General features: G+C 38.0%; 1 long non-coding RNA gene across 1 annotated transcript; it reads left to right on the top strand.

Moving 5' to 3' along the window:
- The first annotated feature begins 1,275 nt into the window (after window positions 1-1,275).
- Window positions 1,276-13,302, top strand: LOC113893803. Its single transcript, XR_003511341.1, has 3 exons — window positions 1,276-1,370; window positions 5,403-5,547; window positions 12,284-13,302. It is a non-coding gene; the product is annotated as an uncharacterized LOC113893803 (long non-coding RNA).
- The last annotated feature ends 1,601 nt before the right edge of the window (window positions 13,303-14,903 follow it).

Here is a 14,903-nt window from a genome sequence, read left to right as displayed (position 1 = left end):
AAATCCCTCCAACTCTTTTTGTATTCTATAGTATCTCTCAATAATATTTTGTAGTTTTATGTATAAACTAGTTTTCTGTATTTTCTTTCTTTTACTCTCCTTACTTTAATCTTTTTATTTTTTTAATATAAATTTATTTATTTTAATTGAAGGTTAATTACTTTACAATATTGTATTGGTTTTGCCATACATCGACATGAATCCACCACAGGTATACATGTGTTCCCCATCCTGAACCCCCCTCCCTCCACCCTCCCCATACCATCCCTCTGGGTCATCCCAGTGCACCAGCCCCAAGCATCCAGTATCATACATCTAACCTGGACTGGTGATTCGTTTCATATATGATATTATACATGTTTCAGTGCCATTCTCCCGTATTATCCCACCTTCACCCTCTCCCACAGAGTCCAAAAGACTGTTCTCTACATCTGTGTCTCTTTTGCTGTCTCACATACAGGGTTATCATTACCATCTTTCTAAATTCCATATATATGCATTAGTATACTATCTTGGTGTTTTTCTTTCTGGCTTACTTCACTCTGTATAATAGGCTCCAGTTTCATCCACCTCATTAGAACTGATTCTTTTTAATGGCTGAGTAATACTCCATTGTGTACATGTATTACAGCTTTCTTATCCAAAATCTTATTATATTCTACTAACTTATTTCTCTCCAACTACACTTCTCTTTAGTTTGTCTAATCTGCTGTTAATTCTACCTACTGAATTATTTTGATATTTATTGTGTTCTTTTACTCTTGGTTTTCCATGGTTTCCATAGTAATTCTTCATAGATCCTGGTTATGTGCCAAAATTAACCATATTACCACCCCCCCAATTTTATTAAATATTTTAATTATAACTATCTCAAAGTCAAAGTCTGATATCTCTAAGATCAGAATCTCCAGTAGACTTTTAAAAGTCTTGACTGTAATAATTCATGTGTCAAATGCAGTGTAATCTATTGCTGTATCAAATTATTTGTGATAGCATGCTGAAAATTATATATGAAAAGTTATAGATACAAATTGGATCTTTTGAAGATCTTATGTTTCTTCATTGAGGATTTCCTCTGGCCTGTCGCAGGAGTTAGATTTGGAAAAATCACTGAAGCCTATCATAGATAAATTGTCTTTCTGTCACTGTGAAGACTATATCTGATTCTCCATTAATTTTTGGTGTAGCCATTTAAGAATCCAACTGAAAAATTGAGAATTTCACCAGGTTCCCTCCTCATTGATAGTCTCTAGTTTTTCTTTTCTTTCCAGGCTTTTGAAACTGCTCAACCTACTCAGTGGCTCATCCATCACTGATGAAAATGTGCTAAATGACAGACTGTCCCTCTGCACTTCTCATCAGGATCTTAGGTATAAATTGGGTGCTCTATTCGCTCTCTCATTTTTTCAAAAAGGTGTTTTAAATGTGTATTATCCATCTTCTCCTGTTGTTACTGGCGAGAGGACTGGTCTGATGCAAACTAGTTCATTATAGCCAGAATTAAAAGTGGTGCTTTTACCTCTTCATTTCAGATTTCAAGGAGTATTTATGTGAGACAGTCTCCATGACTAATCAATGGTTCCTAGACACTCATAGCAATAATACGTAACATATCTCCTTACAAGAAGATGTACATCAAAATGTCCACTATTGGTGATCTGTGTTGTCAATATATCATGCTTTCAATCATACCCTAGGCATCCCTTCTATGTGATCATATAAATCTCTAGCCACTTTTCCCCTCACATACTGAATTTTATTGTGTTTAAGATAACATCAATTTTAAAGAATAAAATTTTATGTATCATAATTTTCTGAAAAGATACTATGAGTTATAATTATCACATCAAAGATATAAAAATGCCTCCTGATTTAAAAAATGCCAATATGTTAATAATATGAAACTGTAGGGAATATAAAACTACATTTAGTTTCATAAAATAGGAAAAAGGTTTTTTTTAAAATTAAACTTGGGATATCAAAATATTGGAAAACAAAGAAATAAAAAATTGCCTGTCATAAAAATCTGATACATAGTGTAGGTTTTATTAATTCAGTCATATTTTTTGCAATCAATGATGAACTAAAAAGCATTATTAGCTAATGAAATTTTTTAAAAAATTAACAATAACCCGGTGTACGAGACAGCAAAAGAGACACTGATGTGTAGAACAGTCTTATGGACTCTGTGGGAGAGGGAGAGGGTGGGAAGATTTGGGAAAATGACATTGAAACATGTAAAATATCATGTAAGAAACGAGATGCCAGTCCAGGTTCGATGCACGATACTGGATGCTTGGGGCTAGTGCACTGGGACGACCCAGAGGGATGGTATGGGGAGGGAGGAGAGAGGAGGGTTCAGGATGGGGAACACATTTATACCTGTGGCGGATTCATTTTGATATTTGGCAGAACTAATACAATTATGTAAAGTTTAAAAATAAAATAAAATTTAAAAAAAATCAAAAAAAATAGACTAAAAAAAATTAATGATAATTAATGTAAAATCTTTGTGTTTTAAAATATATACACAAACATATATTATGGAATAGGGTCCAGGATTTTTTAAACACTACATACTGAAAGTTCTTTTGTGAAGGATATGAGAAATATTGATTACATGTTATGGATCAATTTTGAATCCTTTTAGAGATTCTTTAAAATCATGATCCTTTAATATGTATCAAGTTGTGGCTAGTCAAACATTATTATATCCCCCAGTGAAGGAAAATTTGTCTGAATGAGTGGGGATACTATAAGCATATATATGTGTGTATCATTTTAGTTTCTAATTTTCATTAATTCAACACATGTGTAGTACCAGTGCACCAACCAGTATAATGAATGCTGAAATAGCTGAAATAACAATTCTCACTTTACTACCTGGTGCTGGTGGTAGTTTTTGCTCCCAAGTATTTAACACATGGAACAATCATAGAGTTAATATCTATTCTAGAAAATCATATAATAAAGAGTACTATAGCAAAAAAGAAAAACAAACAAAAAAACCAAGATGGTAAAGGTATAATCCCATAGAAGATACTCTAGTTCTCCACTGGGAGGTAACATTCTCTGGGCAAGCAAGCTAGGTTTCCAGAGTTCTAATCTCTTGCAGGCAAAGAGATATGAGAAAGCATTGCCTATTTAGTATGAAATTGTCCGATCTGGCTAAAAGATTAGAATGTCTGAGAGTGAGAACTAGAAGTTAGCATTAGAGGAATTATCACAAGCAAGCTTACGTTTTATGACCTTGTCATAAAACAAGGGATTGAGAATTTATCACACAGACTTAGTGAGTCTATTAAAGAAGAGTAGCAAGGGGTGACCATAGATATGATGGGATACGGCAGGCGTTTTCCAAGATGTGCTAATAATAGAATTTGGCCCATGTGGCAGCAGTCTTCTATTCAAGGAAGAATATACTGAAACTGTGACCTCCTTATCATCTTTGGCTTTGTTATAAGAGCTAGCATGAATTAAGGGCTTCATAAGTGCCAGGTATAGTTCAAAGTGTTTTACGTGTATAAACTCATCTGTTTGGCATAACAATCCAGTGGAGCAGCCCCCATTCTTTCTTATCCCACTTAACAGATAGGACAGGCTGCAGGAAATTATATAAGTTGTCCATATTCACATAATTTGAAAATGTTGAATCTGGCATTCAGTAGACATTAAAACTCCAAAGCTTGAATTCACAGCCTGTCCCTTAACTACACACTTGCTACTCCATGGAAGTACATTAGCTTATCACTTCTGACACATTCACTGACATCTTTTGAAAGTTGTGGGAAATATAAAATTTCAGGCCTTGCCTAGACCTGCATTTTAAAAACATCTGCAGACTATGTACATGAACATGAAAGTTTGAGAAACTTGGCACCTTGCTTCTGCACCCCAAGCTCTTTTTGAAGATCATTCTGGGATAATAGGCCCAAAATGCTATTTATTCCTATGGACTCTGTTTCAGTTTTTCAGTCATAGCCAGAGATTACAACTAAGTAATAAATATCAAGGAATCTGGATGAAAATTGGAAAACTCACTTTGGATACTTGTCTGTACAGTAAAAATGGCTGTCATATCTGCCTTATCTGCTTAAGTAGGAGCACCAGATTTGGAGGTAAAACGCGCTCAAAGATACATCGTGAAAAAAAATATAGCACTATTGTACTTCCCAAAGGATATGTTAAGTATCACTGGATTTCAGACAGATCTTTTTAGGTGGTTCATGGACATGATGTTACATAACAATGAGGAACATAGCTCCATTTTCAACTCTCTCTCAATCCTCTGATCAACTCAGACCAAGAACTGTTGACACTCTATTTATCATAACATCTTTCTACCACTGCCCCCTTTTAAAAAGATAGAAAACTAGCTTTGGGGCATGCAAGAATAATAAAGTGGAATTTTTATAACTGTTTTGGTTTTTTTGCATTTTTATTTATAATCATTTTATATTTATAGTTTTAAAGAATGATGGGTTTGAAACTGCCTTTAAAATAAAAGTTAAGTAAAAATCTACTTTAAACAAAGAAATTAAGACACTAATAACATAAGTGATACATGGATATAACAAACGCTGTGACGGATGTGTGTCAATCCTGAAGATTACAGATGTTCAGGAAAAACAGTGTTAAAATATTTAGAAAAAAAATCTAAGCATGTAAATCCATGACAGAGTTTATTATCAAAGAGTTTTAAGCAAGTCTAAAAATCATGTCAGTTCACAATGGCTTTTACTTCCCTTTGTCTGGAGCGTGGTGTTAGCTGAATGTCCTGCCAGGAGGGCGAAGGGTCTGGGTCACCCTGTGACTCACCATTCTTCCTTCCAACCGAGACGACACCTGAGTGGAAGAAGGAGCGTGATGCGGTCGGTCGAGATAGGAACACACATTTCCTTTTGACAGGAGCACAGATTTTGTTCCCTCTCTGGGAGAATCCCTAAAGACAGTAGCTAGTGGCTACTCAGCTCACCTCCATCACATTCCTGACCTTGTCTTCGTTGGAGGAGGACCAAGAAATTGGGGATGAGACAGAGAGATAGATACACTATATGAAAGATCCTTATGAGAAAAGTGCTATACAAATATTGCGGAAGCATAATATTATTTTAAGGAGAAAATTATCTTCCCCATATGTAGGTACCAAATGGAATAAGGGGCTATTTGGACTCTACTCTACAATCTTTTTTTTACATCCAAAACTTATTTAAATAACAACTAACTCCTTCTCAGAGCCACTAAGATCTAGAAATCACTATATTTTTTAATGCTAAGTAAAATAAAATTACCTCTAAGTGCTTCAAATCCCAGCAGTGTTTTTAATGAACCAAGCTTGTTTTTAATCAATACTTAAGCTGCAGGGGTTTTATTTATTTATTTTTTTATGTCATTGCTTTTAGATTTCTGTGCTTACAAAGAGAAAATAGCAGATGTCGTGCTTGGAGAAGGGAAGTGACTTTGTTCAGCTAAGTATGACAGATAAACGTGGAAAAAAAATGCCGTTTCCCAATCTTAAAAGAAATCACCATCACGAGGCATCCTCAGGTAAGCACCAGAAAAGGTAGCTTTTGAGCCTGGAGCTTTAGGATGTTTGCAGGAATCTTTTCAGGTTAATATGAGTCAAGTATAATGCATTCCAGAACATTAAACCTGTCTTTAATTGTTAATCTCTTTTATTTGTAAACCATTCTATTTTGTACAAACTCCCTTTACCTCACATTATATCCTTTAAATCTCACAACAGTTCTGACAGGTAGACAGAGTGAGGTTTTATTATACTCATCTCGCAGATGGAAAATTGGAAATTCTAAGATATTAAACAATTAGCCTAAGGTCATGCAAACTGGTAAACGGCAAAGCACAATGGGTACATAATTCATGTAGAGTGTCAAGAGAGAGGATTGTTCTTACTTCATAGCCAAAATGTTCCCAGTGAGTATATTGAAGAGAAGGGGTTCAGTTTCAAATCTAAAAGTAATCAGATGCAAATTAAATTCTTTAAATCCCACATAATCTCTATTAATTTAGTCAAGTAATATTTACTGTGTGCTGACTGCATGCTAGATGTAGTTACGATGCTGAGAATAGGGCAAAATCCAGGACAGTAGCAGTCCCTGAGTTTGAGAAATTTACAGTTCCCTGGTGGCCCAGACAGTAAAAAATCTGACTGCAATGCAGGAGACCTGGGTTCGGTCTCTGGGTTGGGAAGATCCCCTGAAGGAGGGAATGGCAACCCACGCCAGTATCCTTGCCTGGAGAATTAAATGGACAGAGGAGCTAGTGGGGCTATGGTCCAGAGGATCACAAAGAGTTGGACATGACTGAGCAACTTCAACACACATACACACAGTCTAACAAATTATGGTGAAATGGGTTTTTTTTCCACCACTTATATCCAGTTTTCCTGTTAATTAATTTGACATTGTACATTCAAATTTAAAATAAATAAGATTTGACACAACAATTCTACTTTTAAGAATTTACTGTGTGGCCAAGGTGTTGGTATAGGAGGAGCCTGAGCTCAATTCCTCCCATAAGCACACCATAATTACAATTATTTACAGAATAGCTGTATGATAATGACCTAAGGACTAGCAGAAAAGATTTTCCGTAACTAGAAATATAAAGAAGGAACTACAATTAGATAGGTAGGAAGGGCAGGGATGTAATACAGTCAAGACCTACACTTTTAAGTAGGCAACCCACAAATGGGAGGATAGTCATAATTGTTGACGAGACCTCTGAGTGACACTTAGAGTTATTTTATTTTTTTGTGAAGGATTATATATGTTCACGGATCTATTAGCCTATGTCCTGCATAGAGAGTCTCAGAATTCCAACAGTCGCCTTTATTTCATCTCATTTCTGCTCCTTTCTGTCCAAGCTGGCAGCATTTCTGCTTAAATGACTGATTGGATCCATGGGTTGCATGTCTAATCTCTCCAGAAAAAACTTGTACAGTCAGACCTTGGCCCTGTCTCAGATCATACTATCTGAACAGGCTGAAATTTTTCCAAATTATAAAGTTCCTTTTTGCTTAACAGTTCCTTTTAAAATTTATCTGTTGCTCTCACATTTGCTATAAGCAGCAATGAGAAACCAGGTTACATCTTCAACATTTTGCTAGGAAATCTCCTCAACTAATTATCCGAGCTTATTGTCTAAAGTCCCACTTTCTACTCAACAGCAGAAAATAATTCAGCCAAGATTTTTGGCACTTTACAAAAGAATATATATTTTAAAGTATAGCCAAGATGGATTCAATGTATAATTCAAGGATAAATTCCTGGAAATGCACAGTCTCCCATGACTGCATCAGAAAGAAATACATAATATGAACACACCAATTTTAAAAAGTTTGCTCAAACTCATGTCCATTGAATCAGAGATGCTATCCAGCCATCTCATCCTCTGTCATCCCCTTCTCCTGGCTTCAGTCTTTCCCAGCATCAGGGTCTTTTCCAAAGGATCGGCTTTTCACAAGCGGCCAAAGTACTGGAGCTTCAGCTTCAACATCAGTAATTCCAATGAATATTCAGGGATGATTTCCTTTAGGATCGACTGGTTTAACCTCCTTGCAGTCCAAGGGACTCTCAAGAGTCTTCTCCAGCACCACAGTTCAAAAGCATCAGTTCTTCGGTGCTCAGCCTTCTCTATGGTCCTTCTCTCACGTACGTACTTGACTATTGGAAAAACCATAGCTTTGACTATATGGAGCTTTGTCAGCAAAGTAATGTCTCTGCTTTTTAAACTCTGTCTAGGTTTGTCAGTGACTCAGTCGTATCAGACTCTCTGCAATCCATGGACTGTAGCCTCCCAGGCTCCTCTGTCCATGGAATGCTCCAGGCAAGAATACTGGAGTGGGATGCCATTTACTTCTCCAGGGTATCTTCCTGATCTTCCAGGCCTGGGTTTCCTGCACTGCAGGTGAATTTTTTACTTTCTGTGCCACAAGAGAAATCATAGCTTTCCTGGTTGGTCATAACTTTCCTTCCAAAGAGCAAATGTATCTTAACGTCATGGCTGAAGTCATTGTCTACAATGATTTTGGAACCCAAGAAAATAAAGTTTGTCACTGTTTCCAGTTTTCCCCCTTCTATTTGCCATGCAGTGATGGGAGTGGACCACCTAATCATTTTTTTGAATGTTGAGTTTTAAGTCAGCTTTTGCACTCTCCTCTTTCACCCGCATCAAGAGGCTCTTCAGTTCCTCTTCATTTTCTGCCATTAGAGTGGTATCATCTGCATATCTGAGGTTGTTGATATTTCTCCCAGCAATCTTTTTTTTTTTTAATTTAATTTTATTTTTAAACTTTACATAATTGTATTAGTTTTGCCAAATATCAAAATGAATCCAGCGCAGGTATACATGTGTTCCCCATCCTGAACCCTCCTTCCTCCTCCCTCCCCATACCATCCCTCTGGGTCGTCCCAGTGCACTAGCCCCAAGCATCCAGTATCGTGCATCGAACCTGGACTGGCTCCCAGCAATCTTGATTTCAGCTTGTGATTCATCCAACCCAGCATTTCTCATGATGTACTCTGAGTATAAGTTAAATAAGCAGGGTGACAATATACAGCCTTGTCATACCCCTTTCCCCAATTTGGAACCAGTCTGTTGTTCTAACGTCCGGTTCTAACTGTTGCTTCTTGACCTGCATACAGGGTCTCAGGAGACAGGTAAGGTGGTCTCTTTAAAACTTTCTACAGCTTTTTGTGATCTACACAGTCAAATGTTTAGTGTAGTCAATGAATCAGAAGTAGATGCTTTTCTGAAATTCACTTGCTTTCTCTAAGATACAATGAATGCTGGCAGTTAGTGCTGGGAAAACTGGATAGCTAAATGCAAAAGAATCAAACTGGACTAGTTTCTTATGCCATATGCAAAAATAAACTCAAACTGAATTAAGGACTTAAATGTAAGACCTGAAACCACAGAAAAGTGAAAGTGTAAGTGTCCAACTCTTTGCGACCCACGGACTGGAGCCCACCAGGCTCCTCTGTCCATGGGATTCTCCAGGCAAGAATACTGGAGTGGGTCGCCATTTCCTTCTCCAGGGGATCTTCCCGATCCAGGGATGGAACCTGGGTCTCCCGCATTGCAGGCAGATTCTTTACTGCTGAGCCACCAGGGAAGAACTCTTGAAGAAAATCTAGGCAATATGCTCTTTGACATTGCTCTCAGCAATATTTTTTGGCTCTGTCTCCTCAGGCAAGGGAAATAAAAGCAAAAATAAACAAATGGGACTACATCAAATTTAAAAAACTTTTTCATAGTGAAGGGAACTATCAACAAAACAAAAAGTTCTCCTGCTGAATGGGAGAAGATATTTGCAAATGAGGTATCTAATAAGAAATATTTAAAATATAAAGATAACATATAACTCGAAATCAGAGAAACAAAAACTTCGTAATTCCTTCAACTTCAAAATATTCTCTTCTTATGGTTAGTTTCTTGCTATCAAAATTTGCTAAAAGCAATAAAAAGTACAGCTTCTTTGTCAACCACTCTCAGAACCATGGAAAAACCTATGTGAAGAATGTTGATTGAGTGTTTAATTTATATTTCTTTTCAGGTAGAATTTTCCCATAGACAAGCGATTATTCCTTCTTAACTCCATCTAAGTTTCTTCCAGTTTCTAAAACCTGATCTTAACTTACGCAATAAAAAAATGCCAGCTTTGCCTTATCTGAGATGAATGCAGAAAAAAAGATAATCTGTTTATTTAATACTTTGATTTATATGATTCAGATTTCCTGAATATTTTCTTCCCCCTTTGGGAGCCTTTGGGTTTGGAAAAGTAGTTCCAAACTTCTACTCAGTAGAGGCTTCTGTAAATTCTCGTGTATTGTGTTTAGATTGTGAAAGGTGAAGCCTGCATCATTCTTTATATAAATGAACAGATTCTCTTACTGACATGGTACAATACATCACCAGAGATTATCTACTGTATCTATGCCAGGGACTGGGAAAGGGGGGGCGGTGTAAATAAAATTAGAGAAGTGATAACTTCGGACTCCCAACCTCAGGACTTTGGACAGTGAACTGTTTACTCTCTGTGTTGAAAAGAGTCACGGTATATTGAAGGGAAATAAATGCGTGGTCTGAATTGCCAACTCCTCATCCAGGGAGTGGCACACATTTTGCAATTTTGACTTGGTCCAAAAGGTCTATGTTTTGTGGCTGACTTCTCCATTCATTATGGGCGCTTTAAACGGGAACCAGCAATCATTATTTGCTTTGATCAGAGCCATGTAATTATCATATTAGAATGACATTTCTAACACTTTATTGGCTACTGGAGCTATGAGGAGGAAGACACTGAGATCCAGCACAAGCTCACTGGCAGAATGCTAAACTCCATCAGTGGTATCTGCCATCTGCAAAAATAGCCCACATTTGCCCTCTGTTGAAGTTGCCAATTGGCACTCTACATTCTGGAAAGTTACACCAACCAGGCTTCTCTGGCTGGTGTATAAGAGGAATCCTTAAGAATGAAGATACTAGTGAGAATTTTTATTTAAGGAAGAAAACAAGAGGCAATTTGCTGTGGTAAGAGAAGACTCTAACCTAGGTACTTTTAATCTGTGTGACTTGCACAAGTTATTATAATTCTCTGTATTATTATTTCTTCACTGGTAAATGGGATTGTGCTTGTCTTTCCTCAAAAGGTTGTTACAAAGGCATTTTCCAAGGTTTTACTCTGAATCAAGTACTTTGCTATACATTGTATCTAGTTGAAAGTGAATAAACTAAGTCCTAATAGATAAATTCTAGTGGATAATCTAGTTCTAATGGATTAAAAGTTTAGTGATATAGTGGGTTTTACTGACATAGCAAGGGTGGCAGATGGCCCTTTACCATTAGGCCAGATGTGTTACTCCTTGAGACTTGTGGTCAAAATATTACATTAATATCATCTCGGTAAACCTGGTGGCTTAGATGGTAAAGAATCTGCCTGCAGTGCAGGAGACCTGGGTTCAGTGCTTGGGTTGGGAGGATCCCCTGGAGGAGGAAATGGCAACCCACTCCAGTATTCTTGCCTGGAAAATCCCATGGACAGAGGAGCCTGGTGGGCTACAGGCCATGGGGTTGCAAACAGTCAGACAAAACTTGGTGACTAACACTTTCACTTTCACAATAATGAGCACACTGGTTCTAGATCTTGGTTACCAAGGATTCTTGAAGAAATGGTCAAATCTAGAACTTGGTCAGTAAACATCTAAGTTGAGCCTGGAGCATCTTTAATTTCAGAAGCAGTACTACCACAAATGGAATGTATGTATGATATAGGAGCCAACTAAAGAGCTCCCAGTAGCCAGAGCTGGAGCAATTTGATCAGCCCGTTCTGGATTTTCATCCAAATCATTAATTAATATGTATGAGTTCATACTTATGTAAATAAATGAATAAATAAATAAATGGGGAATAGACAAATCTCTCACATAGGAAAATCTGAATAATCTATGTAGATATCTTGTCCTGAAGGAAGTGGATTATAACTCCCCATTCCCTAAGTGTGAGTTGTACACAGGGACTTCATCCCAAAGAGGCAGTGTGGAAAGAGGGGAAAAGAGCCATTCTACCATAGAGAAGCCTGACAAACAACACCTCAGTCAGGTGATCAAGACTAACGTCAACAGTGATGTATTGACAGTACACACCCTTGATGAACTCTGATGACAATGGTCTCTAAAAAATATTACCTCTCTGGTCTTTCTCCCCAAAACCCATAGCCAAGGTCAGATAAATCTCAATGAAGGCATGTGTTATGAAAAAATCTGGCAGTACTCTTCAAAATTACCCAGGCCATCAAAAATAAGGAAAGTCCGAGAAACTGTGACAATCAAGAAGTTAAGGAGACATCTTAACTACATATAATGTGCGTCCTGGGTGGAACCCTGAAGCTACAAGAAGGCGTTTGGGAACAACTAAGGAAATCTGAAAAAAATGGAGAGTTTAGTTATTAAGAACCTATCATTATTTATTCATTAATTATAAGAAATGTATCATACTAATGTTCCTAATGGGGAAACTGAGGGTGAGGTATATGGAAATGCTTTGTACCATCTTTGCAATTTTTCTGTCATCCAAAACTATCCTAAAATTAAAATTTATTTTAAAATCATATTAATAGGAATGTATCTTCCCCATGGGGATATAACAGAGTTCTTCACAATAAAATGAGAAAAACCAATGAAAGCCAGGACTAAAGTCAATAATTCTCATCCCTAAAAGCTAGACCAGAATTCATTCACTGCTTTCTCTCTTTCTCTTACAGAACAAAGCAAGACTGAGAAATGAATGCCTGTTTCTGTCTTCACATATAATTTGCTGGGGGATTTTTGCAGAAGCTAAGGCCTATTGCTGGTGATTTGTTATGTAAGTGAATACTGAAACATCTCTGGTCAATATCACTTGGGTAACAAAAGATATACGTCTTTGGTCAGTAAGTGGTCAATAAGAGATGGCAGAAATTATGTGCGAATATTTACCTAACACTTGAAATCAAAAATTTTAAGGCAATAGGAAGTAGGACCTGATTAATTTTCTATAGAAATGTATCATAACATCTAAGAAGAAAACGAGGGTTAGAGAGATCTTTTGAAAGTAAAGGGCAGAGACAGAATAAGCAACACACCCAAATGACAATCCAGGATAAAGGAGGGAGTGAGGCAGTGGGGTCTAGCTCAGGGTGTGGAGTAATATCCTACACCCCTCCTCTTGCTAAACCTCTACAGCTTAGGTAAATTGCTTATGTCTTTGAGTAAAAAAAAAAAAAGGCATAAAACTTCATTGGAGTCCTGTGTGTGTTCAGTCAGGTCACAGTGACCCTTGAAGTGATAAACTTGCCCACCAAAAACTTACGTAATGTTTACGTAATGGACATCACAGGCTACTGGTTGCTCATGACTTGCCTCTGCTTAAGATGATGCAACTTAAGGTGTTGCAAGTTTGATTGCTCATCCTCCAAGGATGCTTAAGGACACTTTGTGGGTCAGAAAATAACTTCTCAGACAGTTTCCTCTCAGAAGAAAAAAATAAATAAATAAATAAAACAAGAATATTTAAATGATACTTTGTCCTTTATTAATAGTTCAAGTAGGTCCTTGGTTATTTAAATGGCATCATGTACTTATCACCCTGATGGTAAAATTGAGCTGAATAGAAAGAAAGCAGGGCATACCCACAATCCTTCTACATCCCCAAGGACACAGAAACCCTTGGAGGTGCAAGCAGTCACCCTCAGAATGGCATGGGGCTGAGTCAGCTCTCCTGCCCAGCAGTCAGGCAGCAGGACTTGGCTTGTACATGGCAGCTGGGAAAGAAATATAGATGTTCAAGTTTTACATGATGTGTTGAGTTTCCTCTCTGACTCAGAAACTTGGGTGTCCCTTTTGTCCCTTTTTTGTTTGATTCTTTTAGTTTGCAAAGAATAGGGATACATAAAGGAGGTTTATTATACGAACATGCAGGAGGAAATAGCAGCTAGAACTTGTGAAAGGCAGCAATTGCCTTTAAGGCAGGCCTTACAGAGACTGGTTTGACATTTGGAAGCTGGAAGATTATTCAGAGGAACTCACTGATTCCTCAGAAACAGGCTTTTTTTTTTTTTTTTTCCCCAAAGTATACTAGTGTTCTATGATTTGGGTGACTTTCTTCTGTTCTCCCCATCTCTCTGCCTCTAATATTTTGGGGTCTATGATTACTTTTTCACTATTCATCACACTGCTGCTAACTGCTGCTAAGTTGCTTCAGTCATGTCTGACTCTGTGCAACCCCAGAGATGGCAGCCCACCAGGCTCCCCCGTCCCTGGGATTCTCCAGGCAAGAACACTGGAGTGGGTTGCCATTTCCTTCTTCAATGCATGAAAACGAAAAGTGAAAGTGAAGTCACTCAGTCGTGTCCAACTCTTCGTGACCCCATGGACTGCAGCCTACCAGGCTCCTCCGTCCATGGGATTTGCCCTGCAAGAGTACTGGAGTGGGTTGCTATTGCCTTCTCCAATTCATCACACTAGCCGATTTTTTTCATAACATGTGCTTTCTCAAGGTTTTTGCAACCATTATCTGAATCTCTCTGCATGCCTTAGAGTTACAGGAGAATCTGGTTCATTTGGAAATTCACCATCTTGTTCAAGGAATGCCCACTGGGCAGGGCTTTTTGTCACAGGAGACCGGTGACCATCCTATATTTTGGTAAAGTCAAGGGGCATAGACAACATGCTTGTGGAAAACTGGACAGTGAGCACTAGCTGTTCAATATAATTCAGCTGAAGAAATCCTAGATTGATGCCTGCCCCTCAGAGAATACTTAAAGATGCTCAGTGCGTCAGAAAATGAAGGAGCCTGTTAGGTGCAGTTAACTTTGGTCAAAGGGGAGGGCAGACTGTCCATGGTCCTGGATGCCACTGTCCCAAGCAGAAGGCAGCAGTGGACATGTATATTTTCCTCAGGATGGCCTGTGTGCATAGCAGGCACTTGGGTTCTTTTTTTTTCTTTCTTTCTTTCTTCTTCCATTCCTCCTAGACTAGAAATAATTCAAGAATGCAATAATGAAATGTTTATAAAGTTTACTAAGAATAAGGACCAAACTCTGCTTAGAACAGGATTTTGTGGTACATGTACGAGGAAGCTTCAGTTCAGTTCAGTGCAGTCACTCAGTCGCGTCCGACTCTTTGCGACCCCGTGGACTGCAGCGTGCCAGGCCTCCCTGTCCATCACCAGCTCCCAGAGTTTACCCAAACTCATGTCCATTGAGTTGGTGATGCCATCCAACCATCTCATCCTCTGTTGTCCCCTTCTCCTCCCACTTCAATCTTTCCCATCATCAGGGTCTTTTCAAATGAATCAGTTCTTTGAAGCAGGTGGCCAAAGTATTGAAGTTTCAGCTTCAGCAT

Source organism: Bos indicus x Bos taurus, chromosome 5 (assembly GCF_003369695.1).
Source record: "Bos indicus x Bos taurus breed Angus x Brahman F1 hybrid chromosome 5, Bos_hybrid_MaternalHap_v2.0, whole genome shotgun sequence".
Classification (NCBI taxonomy): Eukaryota; Metazoa; Chordata; class Mammalia; order Artiodactyla; family Bovidae; genus Bos; species Bos indicus x Bos taurus.
The sequence above is the reverse complement of the archived record's forward strand: the minus strand, read 5'-3'. Positions and strand labels throughout refer to the sequence as shown.